At 50.3% G+C, this 19654-nt stretch overlaps 1 pseudogene; it reads right to left on the bottom strand.

Moving 5' to 3' along the window:
• Positions 1 to 2118: 2118 nt before the first annotated feature.
• LOC128847247 (zinc finger protein RFP-like) lies at positions 2119 to 18673 on the bottom strand (annotated as a pseudogene).
• Positions 18674 to 19654: the final 981 nt, after the last annotated feature.

The raw sequence follows: 19654 nt of genomic DNA, 5'->3' as shown, positions 1-19654 counted from the left end.
TGTTTCTTGTTTGGGGAGTTCTTTAAAAAAATCTTTGTCTGTGGGGACCCAGATGACTGGGCTTGGGTTGCCAGAGGCTGTGGATTTTAGGGGGTCTGCATTGCAGCCCATTTCACACTAGAGGCAGGTAGTGGGGAGGTGCCTCAAACCTAGACAAATTGGAGGGTTGGGCCAAAAGAAATCTGATGAGGTTCAACAAGGAAAAGTGCAAGTTTGATCTTTGGAGCAGCTCCCCTCCCATTAACACCCCTGTGGCTATCACAGCAATTGCTGATGGGTGGAAGAAATGTGAACAACATACTTCAAGTACTTTAAAAAGAACAGGAGTACTTGTGGCACCTTAGAGACTAACAAATTTATTAGAGCATCAGCTTTTGTGGACTACAGCCCACTTCTTCGGATGCATAGTCCACGAAAGCTTATGCTCTAATAAATTTGTTAGTCTCTAAGGTGCCACAAGTACTCCTGTTCTTTTTGCGGATACAGACTAACACGGCTGCTACTCGGAAACCTGTCATTATTCAAGTACTTTAGTTCCCTTTCCAAATGGAAAGCAGGAGGATCAGCACCATGTGGCCAGCAGAGCTCCCAAGTCACTAAATTAGTGGGAAGTTCACTATTTGCACTAATTTCAGCTGCTTTTTTGTGCTTTTGTCGTGCTTCAAAAGCAGGCAGTCTTTCATAGACATGTGAGAGAGACTCTTCTGCCAGCAAATATCCAGTACCAATGACAAAGTGCAACAAAGTAGGAGCTAGAAACCCATGAGTTCAAATATCACCACAGCCCCAACCCGAGTAACTAGAGAAGTATTAGGCACTTTCTCCTCTAGATTACAAGTTAATTGAGTGGCTGCACAAGGTCACTTCAGGTGGAACAGGGAAGAGAACCCAGATCTCCAATATGGAAAGTCCAGGCAGGAGCCATTCATTCCTACTGCCTTTTGGGATGAATGTAGACAACAGATACGATCTGGTTACCTGTCACTACCACTGCACAATGGAGCCAGGAAGAGAACCCTGGAGCTCTGATCCCTAATATTCTAATCTGTCTAGTAAGCATTTCTGTACCTGCTGGCAAAGTGTGTGTCAAGTTCCCCTCCGGTGATTGGCCTCAGAAATAATGGCAATTTGTCCTGAGGTTCAAGTGGTGGGGACATGTACTGGGGACCAGGGAGGCTGTACAACAAACTCTGATGGTGTGGGAGTGGGGATTGTGTGGTTTTGTTTGATAGATATTTTAGTTTTCTTTTTTAATAGTTTATTGAATTACCACAATAGTTAAAACCATTATAATCTGTTGATTGTCAGGCTATGTGCCATAAAATCCAGGTATTCCAGATTGCAAACATCTGTCACGCATTTTGATTGCCGGTGTCACGCATGGATAGGTTGGGAAGTTGAGAAGTAAAGTGACCCAGATATCCTCTCTGGGGCCAGGTTGACACAAACAATTTAGGGGAAAACAATCCCATGTCTACCTCCAAAAGTCACAGCTGGGAAATTAAAGGGAAATCGACAAGAAGCATATTTTTATGTGTTTCATTTTCCTTAAGTAAATATCAGGCTGAAAAGGAGCTGATCAGGAACTTTTATAACCAGAACACAGGGTAAAAATTTGAAATCTTTTTTCTGAAAGATACCAAGTGGAAATACCATCCATGAACTATGGGGTGGAATTAATGTTAGTCTCACTTTCAGAAACAGTTTATACATCTCCATCTCACTCTCTCTTTCCCTTTCCTTTTCCCTTTTCTTTGATTTAATCCAGTTTTACCCATCATTTTCTCCAGCACTTGTTCTCTGTCTGTTTATTTCTCGGAGTCTCTCTAACTCTTCTCTAATCCATGTTACTGATCATTCCAACTCACGTACCAAGTTTTCTCTGCTGAATTTAATCCCTCCACTCTCGGTGCCCCCCGAGCTTTTTCCCTTCTCGGGATTGTTTTGCCTTCACTCTCCTCGTTTCAGCTTCCCCCCACTTGCCCCAGGCTTCTGTTTATTCTTGTTTTACTTTATTTTCACTTTTTCCCATTTTATTTCTTCTCTCCCTTCTGGTTAAACCTGCCCTGTACCTGACTCTTCCCCCCCCACCCCCCCAGCCACCTCTTCTTCATCCAGATGACATATCCCCACCCGCATCTCCTTCCCAAAGCAGCATCCCTTCCCTGGTGGCCTGGAGGTCACACTCCCCAATCCCTGGGTCTCCCTCTCCCAGGATCCCTGCTAATACAGAAACTCCAGCCCCTTCCACCCTCAGGGACACAGTCTGAGCCGGGATCCCCATCCCACCCAGAGCGAGGGAGAGATTCTCTCCCCATTGAATAAGCCCAGTGGGAAAGTGAAGATCAGGGCATTGTCACCAGCATCGATAAATGTAACCTGCCCCGGGTCACAGTCCAGACAAACGCGGATCCTGATGGGGACCCGGTGCTGGGGCAGGAGGGTCACAGGGGAGGTGAGAGCCTGGAACCGGCCCACCCACTGCCCCACAGCCCAGATCCCCATCTCAGGGCTATGGCTGATCTCTCCCTTCCTCCTCACAGACTCTCTGGCCACCCCCACAGCCCAGTATAGCCCACCCCCCACCTCCACCTCCCAGCAGCGTCTCCCCGAGGTGAATCCCTCACAGCCCAGCACACAGGGCTCAGTGTCAAATCTCTCAGGGTTCTTGGGCAGGTACTGCTAGGTTAATCCATATCTCACACTTTTCCCATCCTCAAACAGGACAAGGTCAGGATGAGCCGTGTCTGGATCCAGTGTCATATGCACTGGGGAGAGAAAGAATCAGAGCGTTAGGGGCAGAGCTCGTCCCTGGAGGAGGCTGGGACCATTTCTCACACTCCCCAGCAGCCCTAGTCTGGCTGGGACAGGCCTGGATCCCAGGAAGCTGCCTCTGTCCTGGGCACCTGAGACTGAGCAGAGATGTCACTGTAGGCGCAAAGTTTCTCCGGTGCCGGTGGGTGCCTGCGCCCGGCCCTGGCCCTGCCCCTGCCCCCATTCCAACCCCATCCCTGAAGTCCCCGTCCTAGCTCCGCCCCTCCCTGCCCCTATTGGATCCCTTCCCCAAATCCCCGGCCTTGCCTCTTCCCCCAGCGCGCCGCATTCCCCCTCCCTCCCTGCCCCGTTAATCAGCTGTTTCGCAGTGCAAGCGCTGGTAGGGAGAGGGGAGAAGCAGAACGTGGCGGCGCGCTCACGGAGGAGGCGGAGGTAAGCTGGAGTGGGTGCTGAGCACCCACCAATTTTTTTCCGGTGGGTGCATCCATGGAGTCGGCGCCTATGGATGTCACTGCAGCTCCTCAGTCTATATAGTGTGACCCACTTCATTAGTTTCTCATTGGTTTGCAGAGGCTTCAGCTCCCAGCTTCCCATTCTGGGGCTTATCTATTCCCAGCAGCAGAGACACAGACAGGAAGGTGTCAGAAGCTTTTACTGAGGAGGGAGCAGAAGTGGCAGGTACCAGATTTAAACCCCTGAGGCAACCTCCCTCCCCAATGCAGCCTCCACTCCCAGGCCAGGGAACAGAGAGGAAGGTGCAGCATTGGGGAAGAGCTGCTGAAGACCAAAGAGTAACAAGTGGCATTGGGTGGGGTAGCCCCATCCCCAGCTCTGAGAGAAGGGAGGAGCTGGCAGTATCAGAGGGAGAGCGTCTCCCCAATCCAGGAAGCAGTGAGACGCTCCAATGGGAAAGCCCAGCCCTGCCCAAAGGAAAGGCAGGATGTTGGATAAGAGCAATGGGGGAGATCCCCTCTGCTGGGATAAAGGAGAGGGATGTCTGCCCTCAAAGGAGGGAGCTCTCTACTCAATCCTCCATTTCATATTAAAAGTCCTGTGATTGTCTGTGAAAACCCCAGAGTCAGAATTAAGGGTGTTTGGATGCTGCTCAGGGAGAGTGTTTCTGTGCAACAGTGTGGACATGAACGCAACACCAAGGTTGATGTCGGGATTGTTTCTGTGACTTCAGCGTGGGATCTCCTCACTGTTCAAGGTGTTTATTTTTAGGGCTGTGTGTGTCATGGCAGGGTGTCGGTTTGGTTGGTAACTTTAGCTACAATCTCATGAAGATGTTTTCATTGGAATTTTCTCATAATTTAAACACGATCTCACCCTGTCTGAACGATCCCGTTTAAGCCTTGTCCTGGCCATCCCGACTTTTTTGGCAAAAGTGGGGTGCAGAGGAACGTGCAGGGGGGTGAGCGGCAATGCCAGCCCCATGCAGACAGGAAGGCAGGAGAGAGGCAAGCGGGGCTCGAGCTAACAGCGACACCCACCCGTGCGTGGGGGCAGGCAGTGCTTGGGCAAGCAGTACCTGTAGCCCTGCCAGGGTGGGGGAGGGGAGGACTAGCCCCACATGGTGTCTCATTATCACTTTGAAAAATATCATCACCCTACCTCTTTTTGTCACCAGTGGAGATGACAGAGTGACTGGAGAGGGAAAAGAGACGAGATTTCAGGCTTTCATATTTATAACTCCATTCCCACTCTGGACTCCTAGAGCTGTGTTTTTCATTTTGTCATGACAGAGAAACAGACCGAGAGGCCCAGAGACACACTCAGGTATTTAATATAAAAAGTTCTGAAATCTTCTACTTCCTCTCTCATTCAGGCATCTCCCAGTGATGGAACCAATGTGCATGAAGCCTCACAACCACCCCAGGACACAATCTCTAAGAGATTTAATTTTCCCTCATCATCCCCTCCCACCCTTCAGACTCCAATTGGTTTCTCCCATTCACTTGCTGCCTTTTGTAGTAACCTAGACCCAGATCATGCAAAGACTTTGACATAAAAGTAACTTCACCAACTTGGGTCCCTTTGACACTAACGGGATGTTCAGACTTTGTGAAATCCTGGCTCTAATTGTGAGCTGTTGAGTCTGTTTACTCAGTCTCTACAGAGAGCAGCACGATGGGGCCTCGTCCTCCATAGGCAGAAACAGGAATAATAATAAAATCATTTTATTCATGTGGACACTGAGGCAGGGAGATGGTTGGTACAAGGGTAATTTCTTATGCAGTAGCTTTGACAGACCGAGATTGTGCGTTTATACTGAGTGACGTGGCCTGGTTAGCAGTTTGCTTGACATAAGATAAATGTTTCCTTAAGTTGCCGTGATGTGTTCATAAGATCCTATGTGGGACAAGATGTTTTGGTCACACAATGTGCTTAGAGACAACAGACACCCACAACATATTGCCAAGGAGCAGTTAGCAAAGTCCAAAACTTCTATGTAGAGAACAGGATCAAAGTGACCTATGCATAATCAGTGGTAATCAGCCAATCAGAAAAGAAAATAATAACAACATGGAAATAGTTTGGACAGCAAAAGCTCTGACAATTAAAAAGTTCATGTATGTTTAGTGTCTAAGTTATACAGTGGAACCCCACTATAACGCGATCATTGGGGTCCAAAAAATTCAATTGCGGTAAATGCGGGGTCGTGTTATAGCGGGGTTCCACTGTACTTGTGTCCAGCTTCCGCACCCTGGCTAGGGGGAGGGAGGGAGCAGGGGAGAGAGAGAAGGGGGGTGGCCAGGGCTTCCTTCAGCTGGGGCACTGTCCACTCAGCCCTTCCTGCTGCCAGGGCCGGCAGGGCCCGATTCCTGGGCCGGCACTTGGGATTGCTAGCTGGGGAATGGGGGGCCGCGGGGCTGGCCATGCTGCGGCCGGAGGTCCCACCGGGGTCGCGGGGCTGGCCATGCTCCGGCCGGGAGAGCAGAGCCGGGGGCTGCCACGCTGCAGGCGGGGCCGCAGGGCTGCTGCACTCTGGCCGGAGGTCCCGCCGGGAGAGCGGGGCTGGCCGCGCTCCGGCCGGAGGGAGAGCCGCACCTGCTGCAGCCGCTGGGGTGTGGACCCCAAACGTCCCACGCCTGCTGCAGCCCCTGGGGCCAGACTCGCCCTGCGTTATAAATGAATTTGTGTTATCGCGGGGCATGTTATAGTGGGGTTCCAGTGTATAAGATACTAAATATTCATAACACTCAAAGGTGATTGGGAAAAGAATAAATATATAATTTAGATGTGTATAATATGACAGTCTGAGTTTCATAGGATAAATCCACTATGACCCACCTATGCCCAGGAGAAGCCAACTGGCCAGTACATCTTTCAGTATGTCTGTCATTTCTTATTTTAATAGTAACTGTAATTGCAAGGCATGCTTCTGGTACAAATAAAAGTTTGAATTAATCAAACGGAGTGATTTGCACCCCAAGTGTGTGGCATTCTCATCCAACTATTAAATAGATGCACAATCTAATTATGAACCAATGGGCCAGAGCCATTCTCCTCCGACAGTCTCAAAGGTTCATCCCAATTTCCCCTCCTAGATCCCTTCTAGGTACCTTTGAACTTCCTCAGAGTCTCCATTAGAGCAACAGTTTTCTGGGAGAAATCACTGAGTCTCAGTTTGAGTTCAGGAGAAATCTCCTCTGGCTGCTGGAACTTCCCCTTCTCCCACCTGGAGAGAAACAGTTTTACATGGTTACATTTCATGTAGTGACTCATAAGTTATTTCTAGTGAGTCGCTGCTCTAATGGGTTTGGAGTTACAATTCCTCTTTCTCCCAGCCTCAGAGCAGGTGCAGCACAGGCCACAGCCGTGCAACATTCCCTTCAAAGGACCCATTATCTGGGGCTTATCTGGGGAAAAATGGGGAATTGAGTCTTTATGGTTAATTCACTCCATGGCCTCCCTGCTCTGGGGGCAGGAGGTTCTCATGTGAAGTGCTGTAGAAATCTGACCACTAGAAACTAGACTGAAAAACCAACTCACTCTCTTCTCTCCCCGCTCCCCCCCCCCCCCCCCAGCTCATTCCACACAGGTCTCCAAACAGTCCTCAGGTATGACCTATGCTGCCCTGGGCTGAATGGTAACCAGGGCCCCAGAAGTGACAGGCCCATATTCCATCTCCACTATCCTGAGGCAGACATGTCCAGAAAATACTTGGTTAGTCATTCCAACTGAATGGGAAATTCCAGTCTTCTCTAGAAGGGTGAGAACCTCATCATTAAACTTACTGGAGGGATTTGTATCCAAAGTGTGACCTTCCCCACACATTTTGCTGTAGAACCCTGGGAAGATGCGGTGCTAACGTCATCTCAAAGCGCTTTCCCAGCATTCTGAAGTGTGAGGGGGAGTGAGAGAGAGAGCCACGTACCTGCTCAGGAGGCTTCTGACGTCCCTGAGGGGAGAGAGAGAAAAAAAATAAGTCCCACATGACACACTTTGAATTCGAAAGAAGGGATTTAGCAAGTGTGGGGAATAGAGGCCCCGGCTCGGCCCCAGGGCCATGGATTTGCTGAGCTAATAGGGCTTTTGCATCTCTAATATCAATGTGTCTGAGTCTACAAAGAAGAAGAAGAATTTACATTTCCAGAACGCACACACTGAATTACACTGTGATCTCTGACTGCTGGACTCCCGTGCTCATGTTTTAGGAGCTGTCCTGTTCCTGTATTGGGATCTGGAGTATTTCTAACTCAGTCTCACCTGCAGGAATTCACTTGCTGGCTTCTGACACTTTCCCTCAATCTCACTGATCAGCTCACTGAGACGGGAAATCTCCTCTGATAGTGTGGTGATATTTTCATTCTGTATCTTCACAATCTCCTCGTTCACATCTGCCAGCTGGGCCAGCAGGAGTCGCTCTTGTTTCCAGGAACCGCCGCAGTTGCTGAAATTCAGACACAATCTTCTGTCTCTTTGGGTATGTCTACACTACGGGATTAATCCGAATTTACAGAATTCGAATTTTGGAAACAGATTGTATAAAGTCGAATGTATGCGGCCACACTAAGCACATTAATTCGGCGGTGTGCGTCCATGTACCGGGGCTAGCGTCGATTTCCGGAGCGTTGCACTGCAGGTAGTTATCCCATAGTTCCCGCAGTCTCCCCTGCCCATTGGAATTCTGGGTTGAGATCCCAGTGCTTGATGGGGCAAAAAACATTGTTGCAGGTGGTTCTGGGTACAGCCTCACACCTCCCTCCATGAAAGCAATGGCAGACAACCGTTTTGCGCCTTTTTTTCCTGGGTGAACTGTGCAGACGCCATACCATGGCAAGCATGGAGCCCGCTCAGCTCAAGACAGCAGTCATGAACATTGTAAACACCTCGCGCATTATCGTGCAGTTTATGCTGAACCAGGACCAGAAAAACGAGGCAAGGAGGCGGTGGTGACGGCAGCGCGGCCGTGATGGCAGCGCAGCCACAAGAGTGATATGGACATGAACACAGACTTCTCTCAAACTGCGGGTCCCGGTGCTTTGGAGATCATGTTGTTAATGGGGCAGGTTCTAGCTGTGGAACGCCGATTCTGGGCCCGGGAAACAAGCACAAACTGGTGGGACCGCATAGTTTTGCAGGTGTGGGATGAATTCCCAGTGGCTGCGAAACTTTCGCATGTGTAAGGGCACTTTCATGGAACTTTGTGACTTGCTTTCCCCTGCCCTGAAGCGCCAGAATACCAGGATGAGAGCAGCCCTCACAGTTGAGAAGCGAGTGGCGATAGCCCTGTGGAAGCTTGCAACGCCAGACAGCTACCAGTCAGTTGGGAATCAATTTGGAGTGGGCAAATCTACTGTGGGGGCTGCTGTCATGCAAGTAGCCAAAGCAATCATTGAGCTGCTGCTACGAAAGGTAGTGACTCTGGGAAATGTGCAGGCCATAGTGGATGGCTTTGCTGCAATGGGATTCTGTAACTGTGGTGGGGTGATAGATGGAACCCATATCCCTATCTTGGCACCGGAGCACCAGGGTACCCAGTACAGAAACTGCAAAGGTTACTTTTCAATGGTGCTGCAAGCACTGGTGGATCACGGGACGTTTCACCAACATCAACGTGGGCTGGCCGGGAAGGGTTCATGACGCTCACGTCTTCAGGAACACTAATCTGTTTAAATGGCTGCAGCAAGGGACTTACTTCCCGGACCAGAAAATAACCATTGGGGATGTTGAAATGCCTATCGTGATCCTTGGGGACCCAGCCTACCCCTTAATGCCATGGCTTATGAAGCCATACACAGGCAGCCTGGACAGGAGTCAGGAGCTGTTCAACTACAGGCTGAGAAAGTGCAGAATGGTGGTAGAATGTGCATTTGGCTGTTTAAAAGGTCGCTGGCGATCATTATTGACTCGCTCTGACCTCAGCCAAACCAATATCCCCATTGTTATTGCTGCTTGCTGTGTGCTCCACAATCTTTGAGAGTATGGGGGAGACCTTTATGGTGGGGTGGGAGGCTGAGGCAAATCACCTGGCTGCTGATTATGCGCAGCCAGACACCAGGGCGATTAGAAGAGCACACCAGGAAGCGCTGCGCATCATAGAAGCTTTGAAAACCAGTTTCATGACTGGCCAGGCTACCGTGTGAACATTCTGTTTGTTTCTCCTTGATGAAAACCCACCCCCTTTATTGACTCATTCTCTGTAGGCAACCCACCCTCCCCCTTCGATCACAGCTTGCTTTCAAAGGAAATAAAGTCACTACATGATTTTTAAACGATATTCTTTATTAATTGATTATAAAAAGAGGGAGAGAACTGAGAAGGTAGCCTGGGTGGGGTTTGGGAGGAGGATCGGAGGGAAGGAAAAGGCCACTTAAAAAAAAGTTAAAATAATGACAGCCTTTTACTTGGGCTGTCCACTGGGGTGGAATGGGAGGGTGCACGGAGCCTCCTCCTCCCCCCCCCCCGTGTTCTTACACGTCTGGGTGAGGAGGCTATGGAACATGGTGAGGGGAGAGGGTGGTTATACAGGGGCTGTAGCGGCACTCTGTTATCCTGCTGCTGTTCCTGAAGCTCCACCAAACGCCGGAGCATGTCCGTTTGCTCACGCAGCAGCCCCAGCGTTGCATCCTGCCTCCTCCTGATCTTCCTGCCGCCACCTCTCATCTCGAGTGTCTCTCTTCTCCTTACGTTGGTCCCTCCTGTCCTCACGTTCACTGGCATCTTTTCCTGTACTTTGATACCATGTCCTTCCACTCATTCAGATGAGCTCGTTCATTGCGGGTGGATTCCATGATTTCCGCGAACATCTCATCTCGCGTCCTCTTTTTCCGACGCTTTATCTGAGATATCCTTCGGGACGGAAGAGAGAGGCTTGAAAAATTTGCAGCTGCTAGAGGGAGGGAAAAAAGGAGAGAATTTTTTAAAAAGATACATTTTACAGAACAATGCTTATACTCTTTCACGGTGAACGACGCTATTCACATTACATAGCACATGTGTTTTCTGTGCAAGGTCACATTTTGTCTCTTAATATTGAGTGCCTGTGGCTTTGCTGCTAGAGATCACAGACGCAGGTCCAGGCAACAGAATTCGGCTTGCATGTGGCCATAGTAAGCCATTGTCTTTCGGCTTCTGCGCCCTTCTTTCCCACATACCAAGCAAAGCTCGTTGAGTGCTGCGGTTTTCCTGTTAACCTTCGGCAGCAGAAAACAAACTAACCCCCCCCTCCATCCAGTTCTCTGGAATAATCGCTTTATCCCTCCCCCCGCCGCATGGCTGGTATCAGGGAAGATCCCTGCTAGCCACACGTGAAAAGCTCAGCGCCAATCTTCCTCCCCCCCGCGCTTGGCTTACTACAGGGAAGGATTTCTTTTCAGCCACAGGCAAACAGCCCAGTAGGAACAGCCACCTCTGTCCCCTTAATTAAATTCCCGTATTTCAACCAGGTTACCATGAGCGATATCACTCTCCTGAGGATTACACAGCGAGATAAAGAACGGATGTTGCTTGAATGCTAGCAAACATCGGGACCATACGCTGCCAGGCTTTGTCATGCAATGATACCAGATTACTTGCTACTAGCATGGCGTGGTCAAGTGTCCTACCATGGAGGACGGAATAAGGCTGAACTGCCCAGAAACTTTCTGCAAAGGCTTTCTGAGTACCTCCAGGAGAGCTTCATGGAGATGTCCCTGGAGGATTCCCGCTCCATCCCCAGACACATTAACAGACTTTTCCAGTAGCTCTACTGGCCATGAATGCATCCCAAGTCCTCAGGGCAAATTAATCATTAAACGCTTGCTTTTAAACCATGTTTTATATTTTAAAAGGTAAACTCCCCTGAGGTCCCTTCCATGGGGTCATGGTCTTGGGTACTGGCTTGGGAGGGTACTTCAGTCAGGCTGAGAAAAAGATCCTGGCTGTTGGGGAGAACGGAGTGCTGTGTGCTCTCCACAAGCTTGTCCTCCTCCTCCTCCTTTTCCCCGTCCGCAGAATCCTCAGTTATGGCTGATGAGATTACCCCTGCCTCGGAATCCACGGTCAGAGGTGGGGTAGTGGTGGCGGCCCCCCCTAGAATTGCATGCAGCTCGGCGTAGAAGCAGCATGTCTGCAGCTCTGACCCGGAGCGACCGTTTGCCTCCTTTGTTTTTTGATAGGCTTGTCTGAGCTTCTTGACTTTCACGCGGCACTGATCTGAGTCCCTATTGTGGCCTCTCTCCATCATGCCCTTGGAGATTTTTTGAAAAGTTTTGGCATTTCGTCTTTTGGAACGAAGTTCTGCTAGCACTGAATCCTCTCCCCATAGAGCGATCAGATTCAGTACCTCCCGTATGGTCCATGCTGGTGCTCTTTTTCTATTATCAGCCTGCATGGTTACCTGTGCTGATGAGTGCTCTGTGGTCACCTGTGCTCTCCTGTGCTGGGCAAACAGGAAATTAAATTCAAATGTTCGTGGGGCTTTTCCTGTCTACCTGGCCAGTGCATCTGAGTTCAGGTTGCTGTCCAGAGCGGTCACAATGGTGCACTCTGGGATAGCTCCCGGAGGCCAATACTATTGAATTGTGGCCACACTAACCCTAATTCGAAATGACAATATAGATTTCGGCACTACTCCCCTCGTCGGGGTGGAGTACAGAAATCGATTTTAAGAGCCCTTTATTTCGAAATAAATGGCTTTGTTGTGTGGATGGGTGCAGGGTTAATTTGGTTTAACGTTGCTAAATTTGAACTAAACTCATAGTGTAGACCAGGCCTTTGTTACTGTCTGTCTTTCTCTGTAACAAAAAATAGGGAAAGGGCTGGTCAGGGACATGGATGGAGTGTGGGGTCCTCGCGCAGAGCGCTGAGTGTGCAGGAGGGAGAATTTCTTTGCAGATTCTAAGTCATCTCTGACACTGAACAGTATCCTGTGGTTACTAGAGAGAATTCTCACACCTTTCTATTTGGCCCCAGAATCTTGTAAAGGCACGTTCCCATGTCTGACATGATTCGGATCGTGCATTATTGATGGCCTCGGAGACGCAGATCCAAAGCAGCAGGGGGCAGGACTCCGCACTAGAGCTGGGGGACATTTTCTGCACTCAATTTTTTTTCCAGGGAAAATGCAGATTTGTTGACACTGAAACGTTTCCTAGATTTCTGTCAGCGTCACCCAGTTGTTTTGTTATAAAAAGAAATGAATGAACAATCAAAACATTTCCATTTTTAATTTTTTTCCCAGGATTTTAAAGTTCAAATTACTTTTTGTTATAAAATTTCCTTGTTTTTATATATTAAAGAAATGGTTAAAACGGAAACAAAACTGATCTGGTATTTGCCCAGCTCTGCCCAGAACCACATTGACAAACACAGGGGGAGAGAAAAAATAAAATAAAACTATGACACACAAAAACTGCAGGCTCAGGCAGAGAGTTCTGCATTGTTTACATTCAGTTCACACTGGGAAGATTTTTATCACCGCCACAAAATCTGGCAATTAATTCATTAATTGAAATGAAAGTTTAGAATCTGAAGAGGATCATGTTGCCCTTTCGTAGGGAGAGGATTTTTTGGACCCTCTGCAGGGATGTGTGGACGTGCGTGTGTGCACACACAAAATCCCAGGATCATGAAGCAACAGAGCAATCATTCACAAGAGTGAAATGTGAAGGAAATAACATGTAATAAAAGAGAAACTGCAATTAAAGAGAAACTGATTTAAGAAATAAGCAGGGTGCGAGCTGTAGTGAAAATAAGGAAATCGTAAGGACTGTAAAACAACATCGCTGGACAGCACCCTCAGGCATACAAGGGGAATGACAGGATTGGAGAAATTGTCAGAGTGCAAAGGGTCTGTAAGCCAGAAGGGAGTGGAAGGAGAGAACCCAACACATCACACCCAGGATTACGTGACTTTATTTAAACTGGAACTCAGAACAGTAAACAAAGCTCGCACAACAGGATTCCTCAAGTTATAACTAAACATCCTCCAAACTCTGGGCTGACAGAGGCTGAAAACTGAGAAACTGCGGAGTGACCAAGTATTTTGGGGGTGGGGAGGTGTTCTAGTGCATTCAATTTTCTAATTCAAAATTCTATTATTTCATTAATGTAAATTGTAACCTATGAAGTGAGTTTAATTAAGCTAACAGTAATAAATATAGAGTAGATAAGAATAATAGTTTATGACAGTGGTTTTCAACCTGTGGTTTGCGGACATGTCTAAGGGGTCCGCAAAAGACTTAAACTGAAAACTGACTGAACAGAATTCAACTATACATACAGATTATAGAGTTCCAAAGGGGTCTCTGCACCTCCATTCGAAATTTCCAGAAGGATCCGCAAATGCAAAAAAGTTGAAAACCTCCGGTTTATGATGTAAGCCTAAATAGTAATTCTGCCAAAACAACTAATTTTGCTTTACTTGTGATTATTCCCCACTGAACGGATTTCTGCTTTACACCCAATTGATTGAGATAAAACAGAATTTGGCCTCTAAATTGCCCCTGCCTCTCATTGCTCTGATTCAGAATGCCCATCCATCTGGCTTGTTACAAATATAGGTTAAATATGACTGGCACCTACCAGATATTCCTGGCTTCTCTGCGCACTTTACATCCCAGCAGCTTTTCTCTCTCTTCCCTCAGAGTCTGCAAATGGGCCTGAATCTTTTCCTGAAGAAACAGAAAATGATTTGAGTGCTGTTATTTTTACTTTTAGGAGTGAGTGTGTGTGTGTGTGTGGGGGGGGGAGTTTTTCCAACACAAACAAACACATTACCGATGACTGGAGAATCCAGTAGGTTTATGAGGATTCTGATCAACCTGTCTGTACTGGGCTATCTTGATTACCACTTCAAAAGTTTTTTTTCCTCTTACTTAATTGGCCTCTCAAAGTTGGTAAGACAACTCCCCACCTGTTCATGCTCTCTGTATGTGTGTATATATATCTCCTCAATATAGGTTCCATTCTGTGCATCCGAAGAAGTGGGCTGTAGTCCACGAAAGCTTATGCTCAAATAAATTTGTTAGTCTCTAAGGTGCCACAAGTACTCCTGTTCTTCTTTCAGTAGGTTTATGATATCAAAGACATAGGCGCTGACTCCATGGGTGCTCTGAGCCTGGAGCACCCATGGAAAAAAAACAGTGGGTGCTCAGCACCCATCAATCACAGCTGGTCAGGATGCCCCCAATCAGCTAGTTGGAGGTGCTGTCAAACAGCTGATCAGCAGCTCAGGGAGGGAGGGGTTTAGGGGAGGGTGAAGAGCAGCGAGCAACAGGTGGGCAGGGGTGGGAAGAGGCCGAGTGAGGGTGGGGCAGTGCAGAGAGGGGTTGGAGCACCCCTAGGAAAAAATAAAAGTCAGCGCCTATGATCAGAGATACCAAGGAAGTGGAGTCATATAAATGGACACTGGGAGTGTTTCATTTTCAGGCTCCTTGAAATTGTTTGACCTTGTTTCTCCATTGATTTACACCAAGATGAAACTGGCATCACATCCTTGGATTTTTCTTTCAGTGTGTGAAATATCCTGTTTTTGAGGAAGTTTCACAAAGTGATACAAATCCCAGAAACCACCAGGGCTCGAAATAGGGGCTGGGATTCTCTAAGGAGCCCAACTCCCACTGAATTTCAGCTCTGAAGCCCTGGAGACTGAACTGGTTGGGCAGAACTGATCAGAGCACTACGGCAAACCCCATTAGACATGTTCATGTTTGTCAAGAATGTTTGGTGTTTGCCCTAGTGCTGTCCTGAACCCTTCCCGTGCTAATGCTGCCTGGGTAGCTGTTCCCCAGCTCCCAGCAAAGCTCCCAGAAGGGGGTTCCAGAGATTTGAAAATGTTGCGCTGTGGGAGAGCAGTGTAAGGACGAGTGAATCCACTTTGGCTGGTTCTTCAGCCTGACACCGGTCAGCACTGCCCAGGGATTAGATTTGCTACAATCCAGTCTAATCCTAGTCATACTTGGCATGGACCTGCTCTGGCTGGAGCCCTTTTGTGTGTGCACTCAAAGTCCTCAGTGTCTACACAGTGTTTAGCACAGTGATCTCCTCTAGTGCAGGCCGGCATCTGAGTTTAGCCCTACATGGAACAGCACAGGAGTTCAGAATCCCAGTGGGAAACCTCATCTCCTGCCGGGTCTGGGACCTTTATCAAGGAATCTTTCCCTCCTAATGGCCTTTCTTAATTATTGCTCAGATTGGAGACGCCTGTATCCAGGGCCGGATTAACCTTTTGTGGGCCCCCATAGGGACAATGGAGCATGGCGCGGGGTGGTCAGTCTATGGAGAGAGGGGCCAGCCAGGGAAATGGGGCACGGCATGGCGGGGGTGGTCCCGCTTTTCCCAGCCCAGTGCAAGGGCACTGTTTACAAACTGGCAGGTGCCAGACCTACACTGGCCCACTCGGCCCTGTGTTCAGGGCCGGCTCCAGGCCACTCCGGACAGGGGCGGCAGGTCCAGCTATTCGGCGGCAATTCGGCGGACGGTCCTTCACTCCCGCTAGGAGCGAAGGACCTTCCGCTGAATTGCCGCCACAGATTGCGATCACGATCGCGGCTTTTTTTTTTTCTTTTTTGTGGCTGCTTGGGGCGGCCAAATCCCTGGAGCCGGCCCTGCCAGTGTTGCCAGCATGACCCTTCCCCTCAGGGGCAGTCCCATGCTGCCCCACACAACCCACCACACCTGCTGCACTCCCTATGCCCAACACCCCCCCCGAACCTGCTATGCCCAATGCCTCTGCACAGACCCCCCACTGCCTAGCGCCCCAAAACACAAAACCCTCCCCCACTGCCCAATGCCCATGCCCCCTCACAGCCCAGCACCCCCATGCCCTGCCCTTGTCCGCACTCATGGGCCCTGCTGAGCCAGTGCAGAGCAGGCATCCCCCCTCCCAGCACAATGTTAGTGGGCAGGACAGCTGACGCTCAGGAGCACAGAGCAGCCCCATCCCCCAGGGCCCCACACAACCCTGCCTGCCTGGCACTGGTGATGCCCGCAGCAGAAAGGAGGTGTTTCCTTGTGCGTGGGGGCAGTCGTTGACTTCCCCAACCCGCCGCTTCCGCAGAGTGGCAGGGAGAGGTGGGCCCCGCCCCTGGGGAGCCCAAAGTGCATGGTCACTGGTGTGGAGCAGCAGCAATTGAGAGCGTCTTTCCGCCCCATTACTGGCAGGCAGCCACTGGCTGCTAGTGAACGGGGTGGAGAGGAGCCCACGGAGAGGAGCAGTGGGCTGGGGGGAGGAGAGCAGAGAGGAGCCAGCGGGCAGGGCCAGGGGGTGGAGAGAAGTCCTGGGCTGGCTGAGAGGAGAGAGCAGTGGAGGAAGAGGGACTGAGCCGGGGAGGGGAGCCAGTAGCTCAGGGCACAGCAGAAATGGAGCAGGCTGGGTCAGGGCCCCTTTTTAGCATGGGCTCCTGGCGCCATTGTAAACCGGTACTGCCTATATCGGATTAAGCCCAGCATTGGGTGAGGCAGGTGTGGCAGAAAATGTTCCCATCGTCCCGACTGACAGGTTCTCTGAAATGCTCCAGACAGGTGCATAGGCGCCAACTTTCTCCGGCACCGGTGGGGGCCCGTGCCCCCTCCCGCCCCTTTCCCCACCCGCATTCCAACCCCATCCCCAAAGTCCCTGCCCTAACTCTGCCCCCTCCCTGCCCCTATTGTATCCCTTCCCCAAATCCCCGCCCTGGCCCCGCCTCTTCTCCCAGCGCGCTGCGTTCCCCTTCCTCCCCCCTCCCTGCCCCATGAATCAGCTGTTTCACAGTGCAAGCGCTGGGAGGGAGGGGGGAGAAGCAGGACACGGCGGCGCGCTGGTGGAGGAGGCAGAGGCGGAGGTGAGCTGGGATGGGGCAGGGCCACGGGGAGCTGCTGGTGGGTGCTGAGCACCCACTAATTTTTTTCCGTGGGTGCTCCAGCCCCGGAGCACCCACGGAGTCGGCACCTATGGACAGATGGGACAAGTAGGTTCATGCTGGAATCTTTCCACAGGGTTCTCTGCAGCCATAACCCCTCTGTGGGGAGCTGAACCCAGCCCTGTGGGACAAAAGCTGCTGTTGGGGGTGGGTATGGGTGTGGGGGAGGCTCACTCTGCCACTCCTCTCCCATCAGAGCCTCCCCTCTGCACCAAGCCAACAACCCATCAACAACTTCCCATGACACCCTGGTGGGTCACAACCCACCATTGGGGAAACAGCACCCATGGGGATGTCGCTACCCTAAGCCTGATTCCGATGTCCCTGCCAAGCCCACAGGAGGGAGGGGAGACTGGGCCATGGACTTCTGCTCATGCCTGCTGCCTGAGGTCGGAATCCTCTCCCACACCCTAACCCCTTGCCCCAACCCAGAGCCCCCTCCCACACCCTGAACCCCTCGTTTCTGGCCCCACCCCAGAGCCTGCACCCCAGCTGGAGGCCTCACCCCTTCTGCATCCCAACCCCTGCCCCAGCCCAGTGAAAGTGAGTGAGGGTGGGGGAGAATGAGTGACGGAGGAAGGGGGGCTGGAGTGAGTAGGGGCAGGGCCTCACAGGAAGGGCGTGGCCTCCAGGAAGGGGCATGCAGGGGGTGGGGCAAGGGTGTTCAGTTTTGTGCAATTAGAAAATTGGCAACCCTAACTTTGGGAAGGGGTCAAAGTGGGGAGGGACGGAGAAGGGGGATCCTTCACTGCCCAGGAATCCATGTACCAGGAGCAGGAGAAGTTCAGTGTGGGTTCTTCACTCCTTCTTACTACGACACGTAAGCCTTGGGACATTTATTGAGGGCCACACTTCTCCACCAGTTGCTCGGAAACCTACTTAGGCCTGAAATCCCTCATTCCTCTCCAGTGGAATCTAACTGAGTGGCTGTCTGGGGCTCAGGGAAACCCTAATGTTGGGGGAAGGTGACTTTCCCAAAGCTCTGGCTATAAAAATAACAGTTGGTCCTTTCATACTTTGAATTCTTCAACAGCTTCCTCTGCAGGAATCACGGTGTGATCTCTGTGCTCCTTGGATCTGTCACACACCAGGCAGATGGGGATTTCGACCTCTTTGCAGAACAGTTTTAGAGGCTCCTTGTGTTTCTCACACAATCTCTGTTTCTGGTTCCCTCCCTGTCTGCAACCTGAGTTCTCTGGCTGCTTCCACAATATTCCTGAGCTGCCTGTTTAGCCTGAGGTTCCTCTGGGGAAAGAGCTTTCCACATTCCGGGCAGGAGGCGGCTGTATCAAATCCCTCCCAGCACGGGGTGATGCAGGCTCGGCAGAAACTGTGATCACAGTCTAGAGACACCGGATCTTTAAAATACTCCAGATTAGGGTGACCAGATGTCCCGATTTTATAAGGACAGTCCCGATTTTTGGGCCTTTTTCTTATATGGGCTCCTATTACCCCACCCCCCACCCCCTGTCCCAATTTTTCACATTTGCTGTCTGGTCACCCTACTCCAGACAAAGGGTACAGGTGATTTCATCCTGGAGAGTTTTTGCTAGATTTGCAGCAGCCATGGCTTCTAGTGCAGGAAAGAGACCAGAAAGGAATATAGTTTTATTTCCTTCTTGTCAGAAATGGGCTGATTGAATTTGTCACAGTCATTAGGCATTTCTTTTCTGGGTGCGATCTCATGCTGTTTGTTTTTTATGGATTGAAACGAATCTTTGATTGTAGTGTGATGAGCAGGGCCCTACCAAATTCACCAGTGTGAAAAACGGGTCAAGAAATGTGAAATATGATCTCCCCCATGAAATCCAGCTATTGTAGGGGAGGGGCGGGGGGCTCCCCAGCCAGGATTCCTACCATGCTTCATACCAGCCTGGGCTGATACTTTCTCTTCCCCTGCAGGGGCCACTCCTGAAGCCGGCTCAGACCAAACTCCGGGAACCTCTCCCGGCTGCAGTAACCTCCGTGGCTGCTGGCTGGAAGCCCAGCTCTGAAGGGAGAGCAGAAGTGAGGGTGATGGTCATCCCCTGACCAGGGCAGAGAGGCAGTGACCCCAGCTGTCAACCCGCAACTGGGACGGGAAGCTGCCGGGAACACCCGGATGTATGGTAACCCTCCTACCATAACCTGAAACCCTCACTTCTGCGCTGATGCTGGCAGTGGTGCTGGCTCTGGCTTTAGAACTGGGGGCCCAGCCAGCAGCCAGTTCTCCAGCCCCCTAGTTCTGAAGGCAGCGCCCCTGCCAGTAGCAGTGCAGAAGTAAGGGTGGCAATCCTACAATCCCCCTACAATAGCCTTATGACACCCTCCCATGACCCCCTTTTGGGTTGGGAACCCCATGGTTACACCACCATAAACATTTCAGAGGGAAACATCTGAAACTGTGAAATTGATTATTTAAAAAATCCTATGACCATGAAATTGATCAAAATGGACCCTGAATGTGCTAGGGACCTTGTGATGAGTCCAAATTGACATTAACTCCTCCAAAATATTGCAGCCTGCCCTGTCCTCTAGTCACTCACTTGTAAAAATTAGAGCTGGTCAAA

The sequence above is a fragment of the Malaclemys terrapin genome, chromosome 13 (genome assembly GCF_027887155.1).
Source record: "Malaclemys terrapin pileata isolate rMalTer1 chromosome 13, rMalTer1.hap1, whole genome shotgun sequence".
Lineage (NCBI taxonomy): Eukaryota > Metazoa > Chordata > Testudines > Emydidae > Malaclemys > Malaclemys terrapin.
This window is presented reverse-complemented; position numbering and strand designations above follow the sequence as displayed.